A 5,953-nucleotide genomic window follows, 5' to 3' on the forward strand; every position below is an offset into this window, starting at 1 on the left:
GGTTTCGTTCTGGCGTAATCCATTAAGCCATTTGCCTCCGCACGCACTTAGTGAAGTAGTCGGTTAGTGACTTTGATCCTTTTCTTAGCACGGGGGTCTGGTACACTTAGTGTGGTACCCCTTTTTATATCCCCTTTTTGAAGGTTGTGGGGGATCGAACCGTAATTCGCCCTACCAAGTCCAGTACCAGGTACCTCTGGACCAACCAACTGGGTTTTCTATTCCTTCTTTTTGCATAACTTTGCAACCTTTTGTATGGTTCTTTTATCAATTTCTTGATAGAAATTGTATGAAGGAGTTTCTTGATTTGTAGGCATCAAACACTTATATTCATCGGCTCTCCACGTGGTTTGCGCTTGAGACGGTGCTGACTGCTAGTACAAACTACTAGGGGTTAATCTAGAATGGAGACTTAAGGTGTCGGTATAATTGTTATTCAAACTGATCTCGTAGAAATAAAGGATCTAGGGTGTCGGGACAGTATCAATCTTGTTAGATCTTTCTCAGTTTTCCTGACAAAGCCTCTGTGGGACAACCTATGTACTTGTAGGGTATGCATTTAATCTTTAGGAAAAAAATTTGTTATGCCAAAATATGTGTAAATGATTGAAAAAGACAAGCAAAATTTTTTGTATTGGCTGAAAATATTAGCAATAGAAACAAATAGAGGAGTGATAAGGATTTCCTCCCATATTTAAACAATGCATTGTCCTCAATGCGACAGTATACATAAGTAAAAAGGAAAGAAACAAAAATCACTGCTCATCATTTCGCGGCTGGCTTCTTCGTGCTCTGGCTCTTGCTCTTGCGCACTCACCTCGTTCTCGCTGGGTAGAATCCAATCCTACGTGCTGAGTGTACTCCTGGATGGCATCTACGCGATAAGTCAGGGCACTCATCTGGTCTAAAAGTTTCGCCATCCCCTGATCATGCCAGTGAGCATAATCGTGCTGATCCCGCTACATTTGTTGGATCGCTTGCATCATTTCTGTTTGACAGTCTTCCATTATTTGGTTGTGTCTCAACATCTCGGCGTAGATGTTTTCCATGGAGGTAGGTCTTCGTTCGCTTCTTCGTTGTCCTCGGGAGGAGGTCTCTGTAGCGTGCTCTTAAGGTGGTTGACGCATGCTTCTGTCAAGCTCCTCTTCGACTTCATCTGTACCATTACAGGATTTCCATCATTTGGCTCGGGGGCCTCCAGATCAAAAGTCCAATTTGTCATTTCTCTTGGATCTGTGTGGTTCCCGTTGGGCATGATGATGCTTCGTACTGTCTTGTTTCTGACAACAGGATGATACTTCCCATCATCTCTTACTTTGATTAGGTGTGAGGCACGACAGTAGTCGATGTCGAGGAGTTCTGCTTCCAGGGCTGGCAAGTTGGCTAGCCTATCTCCCAGGTTCAAGCCTAATGCTATGGAGGTGATAATTCCCCCACAACAAAACGCATGGCTGCCTCTCATGCAAGCAACCTGGATGTTGGCTAGTAGGAAAGGAGTAACATTGAACGCAATTTGGGAAAACACACAGTGGAGAAGGAAAAGTTCCTTGGAGTTTACCTTGTGGTTGTTGACTCTTCCAAACACTGTGTGCCCCAGGACTCGGTGAAAGTATCTAATGGCTGGGTTGTGGATATATGTTGCGTTAAGCGTATCCCAGCTCGTTGCATTCATGTTGGTGAGGTTGTGCCAAACTTAGAATGCTATCTCTGACCATCCTTCTGGGATGCAGCAATGGATTCCTTCTCCATGTCGGAAACCAAGCATTCTCGCTATCAGGGTTTGATTAAGGGAATACTCGGTGCCGAACATTCTAAATGTGGCTACACCTGTGAGATATTGGGTAGCGCCAGGTGGAGTGATGTATGAGTAGGAACTTAGAAATTCCAGGGTCAGCGCTTCGTAGGTTGGCTACGGTGTGGTACAAAGTTGTGTCAAGCTGGAGGCAACGAGCATCCATTCCACACCCTCCAAAAGTCCTAACTCCCTTAGGCATTCATGATCCACATACCTCGTGGCTTGAACAAAGCGTTGGTAGAACTTGAGGTAGTTGCTTCTTTGGCGTTCGCCGGCTTCTCCATCACGGAATGTGACGGTTGATAGGTCGGGAGTGCCTCTTTCTTGACGGGCCATTGATGAGTTGTATGAAGCTTTTGGTGTTGGTTGGTGAGGTGGAATATTTGTGAGTTACACGCTTGAAGAAAATTGTGAAGAATTTAATAGATGATGATCAGAATATAAAAGAGTGATAATTGGTGAGGAAAAAGGGAGAAAGAGCGCCTGCATTTATAGGCGAGCTCTCTGGAATTCGTGACGGTCGTCACAGGGGTGTGACGGTCGTCACGCGCAACGGATGCGTAACGGTCGTCTGCGACGGTCATATGCTCGTAACAGTCACTTTCATGTGTGTGATGATCGTTCCAGATTCATGACGGTCGTCACGTCTGTGAGACGGACGTCACCCTATAGTGACGGTCGTCACACACTGAATTCAAAATTTTCCTCTAACACAGGTTTCAGCAGAATTTGATAACTAAGCAATTGAATTTTAAAGCATAGATGCAATAAATAAATAAATAAATGAATAAGCAGAAATAAATGAATAACAATTGAATTAATAAATTGAAATTAAATGTAACATAGGAAAAAAATAGTAACGATAACATAGCAAACAAAAGTAATAAAGTAATTAAACAAAACTGATGGAGGAACCGGTTCATCAATGTTATAGTAGTTAGGAGGTGTTTCAGGGTCAGATTCTTCCATATGGATAGGGTCATTGATATACTCATATTTGGGCGGTGTCTCGGGAAGTGAAGGTGGATCAATAGGGTGTTCATCTAAGTCATAAAGCCAGTTATTTCGGTTGTGAACACTCGTTCTCTCATGGTTATGCAAGGTGAATAGTCGAACCACTTCGTTACTGATTAGATAATCAAAGGTATTTGTTCCAATGTTTCCTATGATTTTGCGGTTAAAGCAAAATTCGATATCCATTGGTCGGATGTTTCCAAAAGGTACAAGCTCATAAAGTGGGCGTACAAGTCCGATGGCGTCTGCTATCATGGTTACTAGGCCACCTATGATTATTGGGGTACGGTTATTCTTAGCAAGGTGGACAAATATTTCCATCATGAATGTCACTATATTGACGTGTCGACCTTGATCGACACATAGCAAGATGAAGAGTTCATCGCGGGACACTAAGGTGTTATTCTCTTCCTTACCAAATAAGGTGTGGGCTAGTATTTTATGAAAGTATCGGATAACAGGGGTTATGGATCTTTTGTGAGTGCATCTCATTCGGGTATGGGTTGGATTCTCCGGATATGCTACCCCAAAAGTCATCAAGATCAATGTCATCGATAAGGTCCTCCTGGCGGGTAGTAAAAACGAAAGGGCCACTAGGAAATCCTAGGAGGTCAGCAAGGTCTCGACGGGTGTAGGTGAAGTCCATGCTAAATAGCCTAAAGGATATCAACCCTTTGTTAAGTCCGTAACCATGCTCAGGGATGTATACAAGGGAACTCAGGAATTCTAAGGTTAGTTCACGGTACGTGACAAACCGTCTCTTAATGGTTGCGTTCTCCCACCCAAGCTGGTTAAACATATATAGGATGCTATCTCGGATGCCTAATTTATCCATGGTCAGTCCATCATAATATATGGTCAATGCCATATCCTTCCGGCTAGATAATCATACCGCCTTCTTTGAACTCTGCCTCTGAAAACTGTCTCTACTTGTTGCATGATGAAAGTAAGTAACTCGATGAATTCCAGTAGATACTAGCATTAAGTCAGTAATGGTTATTAAAGAAAAATATGGATTAAGAAAAAATGGATAGAGAGAAAAATTGACATTAATAAAACAGGAAATATTCGCTATGTTTTACGTCGAAAGCGCGGCGACTCAAGAGTGTAAGTACTCATGGTGGTTCTTTTGAGGATGAATCCTCGGTCAAACTTTTAATTATCCTTGATTTCCATGGCCACTTATCAATCCATCTCTCATATCCGTCGCCTTTTCTTCTTTTTCTTCTGCGAGGTAGTTTATCCTTCTGGACTTGTGGTGGTGGTTCTGGCTCTATCATGAGAGCTAGCTTTTCAGGTTTAGGTTCAATTTTTGAAAACACCACCTCAAAGTCTGGTTTTCCCCTTTTTATACTAATTAGTTCCCTAATTTCATGGGCTTCTAATTTTCTCTTCTTGTTCAGGGTCTCAAATAAAGGTGCATTGATGTGGATATTTTCTGATAGCTCCTCATTTCTTTCGGATTTGGGGTCTACCTTAACTTTCACAGACCTTCGCGGGAAAAGAATTGGTGATTTATAGGGAGGAGGAACAACACATAGCTCTTCCTTCTCTACCTCTTTGACAACCTCCCTTTCGGGTGGTGTTTGTGGGACTTTCTCAATCTCTACTTTTTTCTCACCTGAACCCTCCTCATTATCACTCTCCTTAGGATTTTCGGTAAATCTTTCACTGGTGATTGTTACCATATCCGCATGTTTCTCAGGGAAAGGTCCTAGAGGTGACTGTGCAAGTAGGAAGGTTTGAGTCTCCAATGCCTCGTTGTGAGTGACGAGGGACTCGGCCACAGTGCTCAGTTGCGTAAGGGATTCATTGGTATAGAGACTTTGTTTTCTAAATTCTTCATTCTGAAGAGTTTGTGTAGCCACAAAGCGTTCCATCATAGATTCTAACCTAGAGTGAGTTTGCGTCTCAATGAACTCCTCCATTAATATTTTCAGGTTGGATTTATAGGAATCTTGCGATTCCTCGAAATACTAGGAGTGATAATCGTAGAGAAAGTTGGGGTGATACATAGTAATAGAGAAAAGAATGCCTTAGTCTATACTGGGTACCGAAAGAATCACACTATTCGACTAAAACAGGTCCCCGACAACGGTGCCAAAAACTTGATGCTTGTCGTGGCTATATATAAAATATAGTTTGTCGGGTACTTGACTGCAAGTGCACAGTCTAGTCGCTTTAGTTTTAAAAGATATCGATCCCACAGGGACCTATGGTCAAACTAGTGCTACTAACGTCAGTATGTTTAGCTAAGGGAATTGATTAGTAGAGGTTCGGGGGTAATATAGTAAATCTAAGGGGAATTTTCGTTTTTAAGAAAGAATTAATGGAAGGAATCAGTATGCAGCGCATTAATCGTCAGGGATTCGATAAGTCACCGGTGAATAGTTTAAATGCCAAATATCTCTCAGTAGAAAATGTTTATTTAAAAGACTTTATCTCACACTCTCGTGGTTGTTGATTTGGCCTATAAGTTTAAGTCAGAATGTACGCTCTCGTTGTCCCATTTGAAGTCAAAATTACATTTTGAAAATAAATAAGTTCTAATTGTTTTTAAAGTGCTCTCGCTATTTTTAAACTCAATGCCTAATTTTTACTATCCAGCTCAAGCCTCACGCTCTCGCGATTGTTAGTTCTCACCTTAGTTAATTTCCCACTCTCGTGGCAAAATCGTATTAAATAGCTTTTCACGCTTTTGTGATAAAGTTAATTAAATTTAGATTAAAAACTTCAGCCTAAAAGGTTATTTGAGAAAAAGGGTTTTCACCGGTTATTATTAAATCCCATCAAATTAAGTTGCTACATACCGATACCGGTAGTTTAGCCGGACATATTAAATAAAACAAACACAAGGCATAAACAGATCAACATTGCGGCAAACATGCTTATAACAATAAATGGGAAGTAACAATAATAATTCAATAAAAACCTGGAGATCGAAGTACAGAGTATAACGATTCTTGGAGCACTTGAGCAGTCCTCCACAAGTTGGTAGGCTTTGCTTCTTCAATACAGATTACTACTAAAATTAAATAAAGTGTAATAGTTCCCCAGTGTAGGAAACTACTACTATGGCTAACTGGAAAACTAACTGGAAAAAGGGAAACTATAAAAAGAATGGCGAATACAATAAGGCAACGG

The sequence above is a fragment of the Lathyrus oleraceus genome, chromosome 2 (genome assembly GCF_024323335.1).
Source record: "Lathyrus oleraceus cultivar Zhongwan6 chromosome 2, CAAS_Psat_ZW6_1.0, whole genome shotgun sequence".
Lineage (NCBI taxonomy): Eukaryota > Viridiplantae > Streptophyta > Magnoliopsida > Fabales > Fabaceae > Lathyrus > Lathyrus oleraceus.